Source organism: Amblyomma americanum, chromosome 4, assembly GCF_052857255.1.
Source record: "Amblyomma americanum isolate KBUSLIRL-KWMA chromosome 4, ASM5285725v1, whole genome shotgun sequence".
In the NCBI taxonomy this organism is placed as follows: Eukaryota; Metazoa; Arthropoda; class Arachnida; order Ixodida; family Ixodidae; genus Amblyomma; species Amblyomma americanum.
This window is the reverse complement of record NC_135500.1, coordinates 90,906,882-90,923,652: the sequence shown is the minus strand read 5'-3', so window position 1 is coordinate 90,923,652 and position 16,771 is coordinate 90,906,882.

Below are 16,771 nucleotides of genomic sequence, written 5' to 3'. Positions count from 1 at the left end.
TTTTCTTTGCCTATATTCATAATAATTCGAAACTATTCAGTTCGCAGGCAAAAATGCGATACTCGCACACCCTATAAGGTTCTCGCTTTGAAAGAACAAAAGTCACTGGCTTTTTTCCTCCTCTCTTAGTCTGTCCAACAGCCATTTCTCAGGCGCCAATACACGCCGCGAAGGCGGGCCAAGACCATGTGGATTGAGTACTGAGGAGAACAGAACGGCGTCAGAGGCATGTAGTAGTAGTGGTAGTTTTATTGAAATAATGACGAAAAGGAAGGAAAATATTTTTGCTAGCCCAGGCATATGCCATCGATACTGAAGCACCTGAGCTGGGGCAGCGGATAGCAGGATAGCAGGCAGAATGGGGAAATGAAATGAAAGAGGTAGAAAAAACTGTGTTATACTCTGGTGCTTCTTTGTGCGGACGGAAAGAATTTCGAGGCGTGAAGAAAAGAGGTTGAGGGGCGCTGAACGGACATCTTAAACCGCGAAGAGAAGTTCTGGGAACCTGGAAGAGCTGCAAGCCATGAAGAAAAGTCCCCCGAGAGCACCGCTGTACTCCGATTGCCGTTAACTGGACCCTGCTTCCAACACGTGCTCGAGCGCCCGTGAGCTGGCGCCGATGTATTTGGACGGCGTCTCCAGCAGTGGGCATACGTAGACCGGTTCTGTCGTATGTTAAGAGCGCCGACTTTGGGCGCGTGCACCCAAAAACGGCCCTTGGAGCACACTTGCAGAATATCGAGCGTCCTCCACAGTTTGCCAGCCAAAAACCCTCGTTTACAAACGGCAATCTCGCATTCTTGTACGAAAAATGAGTTTGGAGAGGTCCCTTTATCTGTATGAGAGAGTAGACGTTGAAAGGATGTGAGGAGCGGGTCGAGATAGGTACTCGTCAAGAGAATTCGGTCATTCTAGCTCTTAGAGGTGGCGCGGCGGTAGTACGGTACTGCGGACGAGGCGGTGATGGCGCCGATGCCATAGCGTGAGTCTTTATGGAAGCAAAGCGGCTTCTTTAAAAATCACACCAAAGGTGTCACAACGTAGAGTCTAGATAAGCAGCAGTAAATGATTCTTGGTCATTAATACGATCCTATGCTGAGTTTGGCTGCTTTACAGGCTAGAAATAAATCTTTATCGATATTCGCATGGAATCGCTAGTTCGCAAGTGCCGCGCGCGCAAAAATCGCGTCGTTGAAACTTGCGAACTTAGCATGGTGAAGTGCGATGAACACTTTGAAGCGTAATTATTTTGCGCGTTCACTCTCTTTTTCTTTCGGCACTTATCCGAAAGCGTAAATAAACTACTTTAATGACCCAGACAGTCTAACGCTATGTTTCGTGCCTACACGAGTGCGGCCCTTACCCGCGTAAATGCGGTATGTGTATTTATTGTGTGCTGGCCTTATAAGGATACCATTGAAAAAAAAAATCAGCAGTTGGTAACAATGGCCATTCCGCAGCGTAATATTACAGCAGTGATCAAAATCAACTTTTTAATGTTGGACTGCATCAAACAGCCAGAAACATCAAAATCCTTGAGCCTACAATTTCGACGTTGATTTACTGCTTGTTTAGGTAAACAGAAAAGTTTTACAAGTGGTCTACATTTTCTCGCGAAGGAATTCTGTTCGGTGGCCCTGAATGTGCGCGTAGCTTTACTGCAGACTAATTTCCGACTATATATAGTCCATCTGCAGCGTACGTTGGTCGCATATATGCGGTAAAAGAAGAGGCAACGTAGCTGTTGTTTGAAGCGGCAGCCAGGGGGTCATTCGAGCTTTATAGTACAGTCGAAGTTAGCGCTGAAAATGTGTTTTTGACTGGCGGGGGAAAACGCTGTGATCGAGTGAGCAGACGACGGTTGCCAAGAAGCGTTCACAATTATACAACCACTTTACGCATTATATCCGAGAAATATATGTACATTGTGAAGTTCTTGCCATTCATGTCGCTCTTTAGCAGTCACGTCGTGGCCAGAAAGCCGTGTTTAATCTAGACCAGAATGGACTGAAGCTCGATGAAAAATGTGTTTGCTGCTAACGCCCACCTTAAAATATTACCATATACACCATACTATAGCTAAGTGTTCAAGCACTGCACTGCTTTCATGCAGCTGTAATAGGCTATGTTGGCAGCATGAACAAAATTCCGAACAGGAATGCGTTGACGACATGGTGTCGTGGTGGTGTTCACGACATGGTGTTAATCAGCAACGAGTATGTTGCTGATTAACAGACGGGTCATTAGGCTGAAACTCGTTACCAACCTGCAGAATGAACTTAATCACTGCTTTTTGAACACATTACATGTTGGCAAAAACAACATATTTGCTATTTGGACTGTTCGCAAATTGTAGAATAACAGAATATGCTCATTTTTGACGCGTATCTTAGGCTCCAAACCACTGCGAGTGCACGCGCCGCGCAGAGTGATCACCGGCTCGCCGCTTCAGGAAGAGCCCGCTTTGCGCCCCCACCGTCGCTGAAACGATCGAAAACATCATTGTAACCTTTCGACAACTTCTTTTTTACAGCTGGTGGCGACCGTCAGCGGCAGCGGAGCGCTTTTTTGCCGCCGTCGACTGCCACACCGCCGCAGCCGAACATTCTGCGTCATAAAATACCAGTCTCTTGCGCTGTATTTTGGATATCGTCGTCTTCATCAGCTGCATCTATGCGCAACGGAACCGAACACTGAAACAGCACTGAAAACCGAAGTGCTAGCACTCCTAGTTGCAACTGGGGTAACCATGCTAACTCGTCCGAAATTCATTTTGGTGGCACTGTCTACCTGTGCCATGCGCTGTGCTTTTAACAAGGCTGGTGGAATTCCTTAGTTTGGCGGAAGGCAGTAAAGAATCTTCTGCAGAAATTCTGATGTCTTTTTTGAGAGATTTTTGTCTGCGTGTGGAGAAACCCTTTGCCAGGACTGACACATTAGCGGTTGTAAGTTTTTTTTTTTTGTGACAGCCTGGAGGCAAGAGTGCGTCCATGACCTTTCCGGGCCGTTTTCGCAGAGGCGCCGACTATGTCGTGCAGCTCGTGCTTCGCACCATAGGGAACAGAAACATAGCGCATCCAAAAAGCAACCATGGACTGCGCTCCACGATTCGAGGAAAAGTAAAAGGAGAAAAAACAAGAAAGGCAGACAAAGGCACAGCAGGAGACCCCTCCCCACTGTCCTTTTCTTCCTCCCTCTTACCACCCTGCTACCGGCTGCCCGTGTAGCTCTTGAAAAAGAATTTCTCCGTACCTATGCACCTGCTCAAATCATCCTTGGCCCTTTCCGTTACCGCCTCTCCACGTTCTTCATCCGTTTGATGCTGCGTGTTGTGCGTCTTGTTCCCGTAGCCTTTTTGGGAGGAACAGTGCTGAAAATTGTGCCCTAAGGGTAGGGTGGAATTCAAGCAAGTTTTGGTTCAGACGATTCCCAATCCTTGCATATTTGTTTTAAAATCAGCGACAACAGCAATGACACATCGCTTTGAGCATGCGGCTCGAGGACGGTGTGTGATTCGTTCCGCAGTGTCGCCGTGTACCCACTGATTTCCAATGGGTAGAAGTTTTCGAAGCCTGGCTCTTTCTTGGTTTCTTTGAGTTGAAGTGCTCGGAAAATAGTCTTCCACCTAACATCGTGTTGAAGAAAACACTTCAACCCATTGCGCTTGGTGCGAGGTTGCCAGTGCGCCATTAAAACTCATCATCAGCAAAAGAAAACATTTCTAGGCAATGCATACCCAAGATTCTTCACTCGATGTATCATCTAAAACTGAAAAGGATGCAACGAAAACAACTCTATATGCTTATGCTAAGGACACGCTGGTGGCAAAAACGCGTATGCAGTTAGTACGTAAAGGGTGTCTGCGAAGCCTTGGCCAGTGTTCTCAGAAAGGAAGGGATGCAAACTACACACAAGCCGGACATCATTATCGGAGGCCTCCTGTGCCACTCCAAAGACAGTCATCCCACCCCAAAAAAGGCCTAGAGGCGCCAACTCGAATGGCCCTTCCTGGGCGTACGCGCTCAGCGTCCGCGCTCTTAGCGTAAGCCGAAACCGGTCTGCGCATGCGCACTGCAGGAGACGCCAGCAAGCCTAGGTGAGGCGTCCGTGCTAGATGTCGGCATCAGCGCGCGGGCGCTCGTGTACGCGTTGGAAGGGGGGTCCGGTTTATAACAATGGAAGGATCGCCGGGCTCTCGGTGGCTCTTTTCTTCATGGCTTGAAGCTATTTCAGGTTCCCCGAACTTTTCTTCACGGTTTAAGTTGTTCTTTCATCGCCCCCCAACCCCTTCTCTCCACGGCTTGAAATTCTCTCCGTCTGCTCGACAGGGGAAGGGAGCCAGCACCAGGAACATGGAGATGCATGGCACATTTAAAAGTCGCTGTATCGTTCCGTGGAAACGGCTCCCTCTTCTGACTCCCGCGGTTTGTGCGCTTAAAAAGCCGCGCTAACTCCCCGGGAGTCACACATCCAAGAAGTAGTAGTTTGCCAACAACTTCAGAGGCAACAACAACTGACGAGAATACAAAAAGGAAGCTAAAAATGTTGCCGGCCCAGCGATTGCTATCTAATCCCTCAAGCACTGGAACTGCAACCGGTGGAATTAAAAGCAAAGAGAGAGGATAGCGAAAAGTAGATAGGAGAGCGGCAGAAAAAAAAAAAACGAGGGTAGGTCGGAAAAAAAAATGTGTTCGCGCCACTCGTGCGAAAGTGCTTATGGGTATTGTTGCACATATTCGCAACACGGTAAATTCACTGCATATTCAGGGCCGCGAGCATGTAGCGTCCTGTCGCTAATGAATCGCGCTAGCGGCGCATTGCACAAACGGGTTGGGTGGAGCGCCGAGTCACCGTACTGGAGAAAACCAGTAATCTTTTAAACATCGTGTTATCCGACAATAACTTCTGTTCATTTTTTAGCAGATTTAAATTATAATCAAGAACATTTAACTAGAGTTTGACTCTTGATTGCTGCTCTGGGTAACGGCGTAGTTACTGGCTTGCCGAACTGATGGCACACTCTTCAGAATAGTTCCCAGCATGCCACTCTATGAAGTCTTCGTTAGTGGCTCATCCCTCACGTACATCTTTGACAGAATTGCCGAAACTAGCATCGATTACAGCAATGGTAAACCCCTTCTCGACGGCGAACGATCTAATCGTGAGAAGCACTTCACCAACCTAGACAAAAATGTGAACTACCACACTACTAAATGTTACATTGGACAAATAACCTACTGGCATAAAACGCAGCATCAGGTTTGCCGCCTCTTATGTGCAACACATGCAACATTCACTTCAACGCATCCTTGCTGCACTTGCACCACATCGACAAAAGATTGGAAGAGCTTTCTGCTATTGAGGCTAATAATATGAGTGTTGAAATGTAGACATTAAGACACGATTTTACAATTTTGAATGCACAGTGCAAGTACCATATACAAGTATCGGTGAGTGAGCTCTAAGTATGAGCGTCCGGGAATTACAAATTTCACTGCTTGAACGAAAGTACCTAGAAGCTTCATTGCTTTGCACTGTTATTGCGTACGCAATTCCACTATCACCTATGCCGGTGTGGTCACTGTACGCGCTTAATGAAAAACGTACCTGTCAAGCAAAAGAGTTTTCTTATAATTTCCTCTATATACCTCATAGAAGGCACACGCTTTCTTGTAGCATTTTATGTAGCAGCCCATGGCCATAGCCTCCCTCCGATGGGGGCACTTTTGATAAAACTGCGCATTCGTACGGCAGGCTCAACCTCCCAAAGCAACCTACCAAAGCAGGGACACTGTAGCAGCGCACGGCCGGAATCGAGCCGCCTCCGCTACTCGAGCCCGGCTGCGAGCAGGGACGTGTGCCTTTCCAACGCACCGAGAGAGGGCGCCACACGTTTCATGAAAAAGCTGATGATGCATGATCAATAGTGAAATAGCGCAGGAAGACTTTTACGCCATTGAAATGTAAAATACCTTATACTTCCTTAAAGGTAGGACATTACCCTACGTGAACCTGCTAGAGCTTGTCGATATATTTTAAAATAGGGCTGTAGTGAGCGATAAATTGAAGTGGGGTATTTTTCAGGACCTCGCCATAGGCTCCATGCTGTCATAGATCATTGCTCATGGCAAACGCAATATGTAAGCTACAGCGATGAAACTCGACTAAATGAAACTTTAAGATGCATTTAACATCTAGGCGAGAGAGCTAATTTCTAACTGTTATGCGCGACGAAATATCAATTTTTATTTTTCGTCGCCATTGAGTTACGCGCCGCCGCGCCGCCGGCTGTCGCGAGATGGCGCGACCAGTTTTTCGAGGCGCATGGTCCAGAATCCTGGGGATGGTTCAAATGTTCGAAATTGAAAAATTGAAGCTCCAAATTGAACTGGAAAAAATAAAATTGACGCAAAGGCAACTTCCACCGCAACTGGATGCGCAGCATGGAAAGCGGTCAGGTCCAAAGTTGGGCGAGTACGAAAAAGAACCGAGAGCGGTGCTGGCTCCTATGCCAGAAAAGGACCCATTAGTGCCCGCATGGTTCAGAAGTGTAGACACAATGATAGAGACCCTTAAGATTCCTAAAAAAAGTTGCGGGGCTATCCTATTGCCATTTCTGACTGAGAAAATGAGGGCATTTGTAGCTAGCGAGTCCAACGGAACGGTAATGCCATACGAGGAGCTTAAGGAAAGGGTTCTAAAAGAGCTCAAAATGACTCCGGATGAGAACAAACGGTTGTTCATGGCGGTATGTAAGGAGCAAGGTGACTCGTGGCATCAGGTAGCGACCAAGCTCGAGACAATGTTCATGTACTATGTGAATAGCCGAGAGGTTGAAAGTCTTGAGGATTTGAAAGACTTAATGATAGCAGATCGTTTCAAATAAGTGCTGCCAGACGAAGTGAGGACATATGTCATGCAAAATGAGAACCGGAACTGGCTTACGGCCGATGAGATTGCCGGATTAGCGGAGACGTTCGAGGAAAGTCGACGGGTAGGCAAACCGAGGGAGCGGTTCGAAGGTGTTAAACCACCACATCAAGGTGGGGAGAAACGGGAAAAACAGACGCCAATCCTAAGCCCTAACTCCGGAGGTAAAAATCGACACGCAGGGGCGAAGTGCTTTCGCTGCAAGAAATATGGGCACATCTCTATTCACTGCCCAAGTGCACAGCAAAGACAGGACGCAACAGAGTCTAAGAAGGACGCGAGCAAGCTAGTAGCACGAGCTCAAATGTTGGTTCCTGATAAGCTAGAATTCGAACTGGAAAGGACGGCTAAACTTGAGCAATTGAGTAAATCTCACTCTCTTACCAGGGTAAGATTACAAATCGGAGATAACCAGGCAGAAGCTTGTGTAGATTCAGGGGCGGAGATTACAGTGTTAAGGGCAGAGACGGTGCCTCTATCCTGTCGAAATGACTGTTCCGGTAAAATAAAACTGAGGGGTGCTTTTGGACAGATCGTGGAGGCAGACTTAATATATGTGCCTATGTCTTTAGTACCGAAAGGAGAAACAGTCAATCAGCAGTTGCCAATACTATGTGCAGTCACCGCAGAACTAGCCGAAGGTGTAGGTGCGTTGCTCACACCCGAAACGCATGCAATGCTAGAAGGAATGGAAAAGCATCAGGTGGCAGTGGCTGAAGAGAGAGCTGTTCTTGAACGAGAGGTAAACACGGCACATGGATTGGAAGAGGACAAAACAGAGATTACACTCGAGTTCGAAAAAAAAACGAGAATGCGGAGCCAATAGTTGTGCCAGCTTTTGCAGTAGGTCAGGAAGAATTAGTGGCAGAAACTACGTCGAGGGTTCGAGACTTCAAACTGGAGCAGCGAGACGATCTATCGTTGAGAGAAGCGTGGAGACAGGCAAGAGAAGGTAGTCATGGGATGGTAGTGCAGGAGGAGATGCTTTTCCATGAAGAAAAGATGGATGGAAGGTTATACAAACAGCTAGTGCTGCCAGAACAGCGAGGACGTGAGGTGCTCGAACTGGCGCACGACAGACCAAGTGGAGGGCATTTTTCAGAAAAGAAAACCAAGCAGAGGCTTAGAAGTGCGTTCTTTTGGCCAACGATGGTAATTGACGTGAAGGAGCACTGCCGCAGCTGTCATACGTTGCAAGTGTTTTCACGTACGACTGTTTGAGATCGAGTGCCGATAACACCACTAACTAGACCAGAGACACCTTTCCAGGTAGTGTTTCTCGATTGTATAGGACCACTTGAGCCCGGGTCAGCACGGGGACACCGCTATGCGCTGAGCGTCGTTGATTTGTGTACGAGATGGGCAGAAGTGATACCACTCAAAAATCTGACAGCAAGGCTACATGCCAGGCACTAATAGAGGTTTTCACTAGGTATGGGACTCCTGAACTTATTTCCTGTGACCAAGGAACCAACTTTGTGTCCAAATTAACTCAAGAATTCATGCAGAGGCTGGGAGTGCAGATGCGGTTTTCCACTCCGGAAGACCCTCAGAGTAACGGGATTGTGGAAAGGTAGAACGGAACGTTTAAGGCTATGCTTCGACATGTCGTACATGATCATCAGAGAGAATGGGACCGGCACATTCCATGCATGCTTTGGGCATACAAGGAGGTACCGCATGACGTAACGGGCAAATCACCATTTGAACTAATGTTCGGGCGGGCGCCACATGGACCACTCAATATCCTCCACAAAACGTGGACTGGTGAGTGGACTCCGCCGATGGGACTGAATAAACCAGCCGCTCAATATCTGCTCGAGCTGAGGGAACGGATTAATGACGCCGCGAAAAGGGTTGACGAAAGGGCAGAGGCCATACAGAGGTCGTATGCAGCCAAATACAACCTTAGGGCCAGACCAAAAGAGTTCAGAGAAGGGGATAAAGTCATCATACTAGAAAGCGGCCAGGTGGGTAAACTACAACCGAAGTGGCGCGGACCAGCTGTTATAAAGGAAAGGAAGAGAGATAACAGCTATATTCTTGACACTGACGAGGGAAACAGATGGGTACATGCAAATAGGCTGCGACCCTACGTAGCACGAACCCAGAATGTGGGGGATGTCTTCGACTCGGACAGCCAGTTTGGTGAGGTGTATGAGACTCCACATCGCGGAATGCGGAACCAATCCCTAAAGTTCGAGATTTCAGATAAAGCGTTGACGCAGCAACAAAGACTTGAGCTTTTTGAAGTCATAACGGGGGCATCTGAAGTTTTTCCGAGCGCCCAGGTCGATGCAAAGTGGGCTGCCACAAAATAACGCTGCTTCCCAACACCAAGCAAGAAAGGTCACACCTGTATAAGGTACCTTTCGCATTCAGAAAGGAGATAGAGCGTCAGGTAGCACAACTACTAGAATGGGACTTCGTCTATCCAGTTGACAGCTCGTACGCACATCCAGTTGTATGCGTAGCCAAAAAGGATGGGTCAGTAAGGATGTGTATTGATTTCCGAAAATTGAATGCAGTTACTGAATCAGACAGCTTCCCTATGGCTAATATGACTGAGATGCTCTACGAAGTGGCAAGTGCCAGCTACATATCGGTATTGGACATGACTCGCGGATACTGGCAGATCGCCTTAGACAAACAGTCGCAGCGTCTTACCGCGTTTGCAACACCTCAAGGACTCTATGCATGGAAGGTAATGCCGTACGGGTTGCGAAACTCGGCAGCAACTTTTCAGAGGATTATGAACGAAATCCTACAAGAACATTCCTCCTATGCAATGGCATACATTGACGACATCGCCATCTTTTCGTCAACCTGATAGGAGCACATCAAACACCTACAGGCAGTACTTGAGACTCTGAGAGAAGTAGGCTTAACGGCAAACGCTGCGAAATGCAAGTTTGCGCAGAGAACAGTAAAATACCTAGGCCATGTAGTAGGATCAGGCAAGCATGCTCCCGACCCAGAGAGAGTAAGCGCGATCACAAAACTGAAAGCACCCAAAACAAAGAAGGAGCTGCGTAGCGTATTGGGCATCTTTAACTACTACCGAGAATATGTACCGGAGTATTCAAAGGTAGTTCGCCCATTGACGGACCTCACCAACAGGCGGGTCCCGAATGTCATTCCCTGGAATGAGAAGGCCGAGGAAGCGTTTGGTGAGGTGAAAAGGGTACTGGCGTTGTTGCCGGAGCTGGTCGCACCTGATCAAAACCAGGAGTTCCTTCTCAGTACGGATGCCTCGGAGGTGGCGATAGGAGCATGTCTGTCGCAGTCTGTTGAGGGGGAACAGAAGCCGATTGCATTTCTGAGCAAGAAATTGACCCCTGCTCAGACCAAATGGTCGGCAATCGAAAGAGAAGCTTTTGCAGTCGTGTTGGCACTGGGGAAACTGGATACTTGGTTATTTGGGGTTAAATTGAAGGTCGCAACAGACCACAACCCGCTCACGTACCTGACCCGTTCAGCGCCCACTAGTGCGCGGTTGATGCGTTGGTCGCTTGCATTACAAAAGTATGACCTAGAGGACGTGCATATTAAAGGGTCACTAAACAAGTGCGCTGATGCGCTCTCTCGTCTAGAATGCCAGGAACAATGACATTGGGATAATTCTTTGATGTGTGTTTGCGTCAGTTTCCTCTGCTATAGCCGCAAACGAGTGATTAAATAGTAGGTGTAATTTTTTTTTAGGGTAACTAGTTAGCTTACTGCGGTAGTCGCGGCGGGAAGTGAAGGCTAGTTTGGCAGTTAGCCTTCAGAGAACGGACATGGCAAGTTCTGGAATGTGCAGACTGGTGTTCTACCCCTGTGTGCGGATTGAATTAACCACAATATGCGTGTGTGTGTGCACGATTGTGTGATTTTTTTTTGTGTTCCGGCAAATTGTGACTGAACTTTTATGTCACACTGACAGCAAGTGTCCGCGTGACATTCTTGGTTGGGAGGTGTGGAGTTCGCTGACCGTTCTTCGAACGAAGACTGAGAAAGGCCGCGCCAGTGTCGGCGCCGCGTGCCGCATCAAAGGTAGCAGCCGTCTGGTTCCTACTTCCTCCGTCTTGCAGCGGACGTCCTTGTTTACCCGCGCCGCCTCGGGCATAATCCGCCTTGAAAAAGCCTAACGAGATACAGCTGTCGACATGTGTGCGTCGTCAAGGGGTGACGAGACTTCGGCGATGCGGGAGAGATACAGCTGGGTGGGGACCGAGTGCTGGGTGACCAGGAAACGGATTATTCACTTAACGACTGTGTTCTCTTTGTTGCTGTCAACAACCTGAGTCATCGCCTCGTCGGCACATGTTTCTAGCATCTGTGGTGCCGTGGGTGGCGTGGGGAACGGAAGTCGCATTTGTATTGTTTGTGTGGTTATTTGAAACCTCCTTCCCAAATGTTTTAATCAGAACTTTTTCCCCAATCTCTGATCAGTGGGCGGACCTTATTTTCCTTTCCCTAACCACTGGTTGGCGAGATGGATCGTTTGTTATCTTATTGGTTGCTGTGCCCGCTAAGGGCGGAGACAGACGGTTTAAAACCAAGCGCTCTGGGTTGAGCGGGGGCTGAATTCGTCTGATCCACGATTTAGTCATGTAAATAGTTTTCTCCTTGCTTTGTTTCTTCTCGTTTTTTTTTTACCTATATTGTAAATAAATAGTTAACCTTCTCCTTTCCTTGAGTAATATGAATGTTGGCGAGTAGAATCACCGGGTCATCAAGAAACCCCGATTTGATCATCAAGTAGTTTCCTCTCATCGCCACCGGAAGGGGAAACTCAACTATTGTGTTGTATCAATATAAAAGACGTTCCTTGATATCAAAAAGAGAAGTTTATGCCTGGTTGATTTCCTACGGTATCCTAAAGAAGACAACTCCAGTGAACTAAGATTTGTGTAACCGAATCTTTGCGTAAATATTTTTATAAGATAAATCTGGCTGCTCTGCGTTGCACTACCTCGAGTCTTTTTCAGCCCAGGGAAAAAAAGTGGAATAGCTTTAGTGACAGCTGCGGGCGACTTTTTTCAACTGGCGTCTCTAAGCAGGACGTGAAAAACGGTTAGCGTCACCACCTGCGAATAGATGAGATTCTTGACCTGCTCGCCTTCTAAAACAATTCTCTTTCGCGGCATGGTGGTCAAGCATTTATCAGCGTTTGCCGCTTACTGTAGCAAATCTTTCTGTCTCCTATGAAACTTTCTCCTGAACATTCAACTTGTGAAATTTGTGCGCGCTAGAAAACTTCGGCTTTTCTTGCTGGTTCTCTTAATTCACCATATTCTTCTAGCACACTCATTCGTTTCCGGCTTCTATACTCCGTTTCATACTTAGCTGTCTACGCAGCCAAGGCTACGGTGCCTGTTTGCGATCCTCGTCCGCATCATAATATAGTGCGTCAAAAATAAAAATAGAAATGAATTGACAAGCAAAGTGAACAGTAGTTGATATTATAGTAGACCGATGGAAGTGTTTTATTTTGCAAATAGATTTATTTTTCTTTTATGTTTTCCAGAACCGAGTGACGCAGATTTTTCGTTTTCTCAGGCGCCGGCTGTATCAGGTTTTCGCAGCTGAGCCGGCAGGTCTGTTTGTGAAAATGGCGTCTCTGTCACCTGCTCGCTTGTTTTCTTCAACCGCTTCGACTTCGAAAACATCTCCTGTTCGCCTCTTTTCCAAGGTGAAGTCTCCAAAGTTTTCTAAAGACTGCAAGGAGGTGATAGTTAATGTCTACGCAAGCATAAGGAAGCTCCACCCCGAGAAGACTGTGCGTGACGTTCTCGCAATTGTGGGCGAGATGACCGGAGTGAGCCCTCGGACAGTTGTGAGGTTTAAGAAAGAAGGTCTTTCTGGCGGAGTAAAATCACCGCAAAAAAGACCGAAAAGGATGGCAATATCAAGCTCCCGCAGTGTGAAGTACGACAGCTTTACGGTCAACGCCATCCGGCTCAAGTTGCATCGTATGTATGCCGAAAGACAAATACCGACTTTGGACAGTATCCTGCATGAAGTAAACGGAGATGACGATTTGCCGGATATGAGCAAAGCCACCTTGTGGAGGTTGCTGAAAGAGATGGGCTTCAAGTTCGAAAAAAGGAAACGAACTCTCGCACTCATCGAGCGATCCGACATAGTAGCCTGGCGGCGCCGGTATCTCAGAGCTATCAAAGCATTCCGGAGCAAAGGGAGGCAAGCGCTTCGTTTTTAATGATCGTTCAGAGAGCGACTTTTACATTATTTGCCTACCTTCATCGCACCTAGTTGTGTACGTCATGCACTCATTTTGTGAAATCATTAATACTGTTTGTAAATAAAATAAAAGACGAATCAAATAGCGATGACACTGAATCGCGGATGTTGCAAAGAAGAATTAGTTTCTCGCTCTTTGTTCTATTCTCCGGGTCCGTCCACCTTGGTGCCGATTATTCGAAAGCATTACATATATAATTTGTGTTTTCAATAGGCACTATTCAGTTCGAATGACGAATTGAAGAATATTCTAATAGCCATACAAAAGTTTGTAATAATTGCATACGCGATATTTTATATTTCTATGATGAATACATTGATAACAACAAAAACTCGAGCGATATTTGTTCTGCCCCCCCCCCCCCCCCCGCCCCGTGCAGGTGCACTATAAAAACTCAATCGGTATTTTTATCTGCCTCCCCGTGTAGGTGCATCGTATACCTCGATGAGACTTGGGTCAATGCTGGCCACACCAGGCAACATGTGTGGAAGGACAGCACTGTCAAGTCATCGCAAGATGCCTTTCTTAGGGGCCTGACTACAGGTCTGCCAGCGCCATCGGGGAAAGGAGGCCGCCTGATCCTCGTTCATGCAGGCAGTAGCCTCACAGGCTTTGTGAGCGGTGCTGCCGACTTCTTCAGAGCCAAGAAGGGCGCTTCAGCTGATTACCACTCCGAGATGGACGGCAAGTACTTCGAGGAGTGGTTTTCAAGCAAACTGCTGCCAAACATTCAGCAGCATTATTGTTATGGATAATGCCCCTTACCATAGTGTTGCGCTCGAAAAGCCACCAACGACATCAACTCGGTAGATTGAAATCCAGGCATGGCTCACAAGGAAGGGTATATCCTGGTCAACAGACATGGTACGAGCTGAGTTGCTCGATTTGTGCAAAAGAACGACGAGCGGACACACTGTGTATGCGATCGACACACTTGCCGCAAAACATGGCCACGAAGTGTTGCGTCTGCCTCCGTACCATTGCGAGTTTAATCCGATTGAGCAGGTGTGGAGCATGGTGAAAGGATTCGTAGCAAAAAGAAACAAAGCTTTCACATTGGCTGAAGTTGAGGAGCTTCTGCCTCAGGCTTTGGCACATGTGTCAAAGGAAGACTGGCAAAAATTTTGTGCACATGCTGAGCGCATTGAGGATGAAGCCTGGGAAAGGGATATAATTTTCGATGATGAAGTTGACTCAGTAGTTTTCGCCATTGGCAGTACAAGCAGCTCGTCTGAAGAGTCCAGCTCTGAATTGAGTGGCATTGAGGAGCTGGAATAATACTGTTTTCTTTGCAGAGTTTTTGCATTTAATGTTTGTTGGTTGGTTTATGGGGTTTAACGTCCCAAAGCGACTCAGGCTATGAGAAACGGCGTAGTGGAGGCCTCCGGAAATTTCGACCACCTGGGGTTCTTTAACGTGCACTGACATCGCACAGCACACGGGCGCCTTGCTTTTCGCCTCGATCGAAATGCGGCCGCTGCGGCCGGGATACGATCTCGCATCCTTGGGTACAGCAGTCGAGCGCCATAACCAGCGCGCCACTGCAGCGCGTTTTCCATTTAATGTGAACAACAATACTTGCCTCCTTTGAGGATTTCTCTATCCGGGTGTTGCTACGGCATCTAGATAACGCTTGGATGCTGGTCACACTATCATCGAAAGTCATTGTGAAATAGTTTCTGCCCGAATTTTCAGGTGTCAGCTGAAACACGAAGACAGGTTTCCTTGTCGAAACGTTGGCTCGGCTTGCGAACTGAGGCTGCCGCTCAACCTTTGTTCAGTGCTCTCTCATACTGTGCAGCCATCTTCTTCCTATCTTTCTACCATGCATGTGTTCAATGTCACTGCTTTGCATTAAGCAAAAGTGCCCGTGTCAAAGAACTACGGAAATATTTAACGTCCAGATGACTGTTTGTCCTTTCTTTCTCTCTACTTTATGAGGTTCTCACTGTGCAACATTGCTTTGTTGGTCATTTTTTATATAATATTACTCATGTCTGGTGTGTTTTATGCCGTGTTATGCGTTGTTTTCATTTGGGTGTCTCCTCTACTGTGTGAATACCGGGACTAGGTTTTACTGCAATAGCACGGCTCCAGACGTATGAAACGTGAGCAAGAAAATTGCGTGCCAGTTATCATCGTGTTTGAAATTTTTCTTACTTGTTACTCACTTGTTCCTGCTTTATTGTGCTGCAGTTGCTTTTTATTTTATTTGTGACATTGTGATAGTTTTATCGTATTATTGAGTTCGAATGTCATAAAGCAACAGAGACTATGGAGACACTAGCACCGTAGCCGCTGAGCCACTTGTGATAGTAAGATGCCATATATGTTGTATGTAGCATCAGCAACTGCCATCGTTCCTAGTCATGTGTTCAAAGTCTTCATAATTATGATCATTTTCTGCCTTGTGCATATCGTGCTTTGTGCGTTGTTTCATTGCTGTCTCAACTCGCATTCTGATTTATCTATTATGTATAAATATTCCGAGGTTTTTAAGTGCCTTGTGGCCTCCTCTCTCTAAGACCACATGACCCATATGACTTCATTCTCTGGAACTGGCGTCACAGAAAATTCTTCACAAAAGATTTATTTAGTGCTGCCTGTATGATTAGCCTTATCATATTGTGTACTCACTATAATTTGTGCTCCTATATATGCTGTTTGTCCCAAGTTGTTGGCGACATTGCTCTGCTGGTCTTCGACTGTGTATGCCAAAGTTTGGCAGTTTTCATGCTTGTTCCCTGCTGAAGTTATATAGTATTTATCCCATGCTCCAGCTCTGAAATTTTGGCCTACTACAAAACTGCGAGAGCAAATGGCACACAAGATACTGAGAGGGTGCCGTTTAATAAAAAAATGAACAATTGGTATTTGTGGACTTGTGGCATTTGAGGACATACGCTTCAATGGTTCACCTGACATCTAGCCTTTTTTTTTGGGGAGGGGGGTTAAAAATTGATTTCCTCAAGCATGTAAATGATCAAAAAAGTCTTGGACAAGAGAATTTTGGCGCACTGTTCTCTTTACAATACAGGCCGCACAAACATGGTCGGCCATTCACACGGCATGCACAGCAAATATCGACATATAACATTCTATAATCTGCAACACTAGTTTTCAAACCCTGGTATGTTTGGGCAGCAGTCAAAAAACTACAGTAACTCACGATCGAGCACAAACGGTTATCTCCAGTAACAAACATGATTTCTATCATTGCGGATATGTACAAATATTAAAAACATGCGAGGTGATGTTAATTATACCAGCCACCGCGTTCATTCACTCTGTACTTACACATCCTTTGTGTAGAAACCCGAATTTTCGCCGTTGATATTGTTACCGCGAGAAGGCGGCGAGCTACCGTGGTTTGTGAGGAGGACGAACAGCGAGCTTTGGGACGTTGGACCCCATGAATTATAAATCCAAAACAACATCGCCAATCTATACCGCGTAGCCTCCAGACGACGCTGCCTCGAATAATTGAAGCCACACTGAATTCTATCACCCCACAATTAATGATTCATTGTGTGCAGCATGCGAAAAACTCCGTGAACACCGAAAAACAGCGCCTCTCAGCACGTCCGTTGCCAA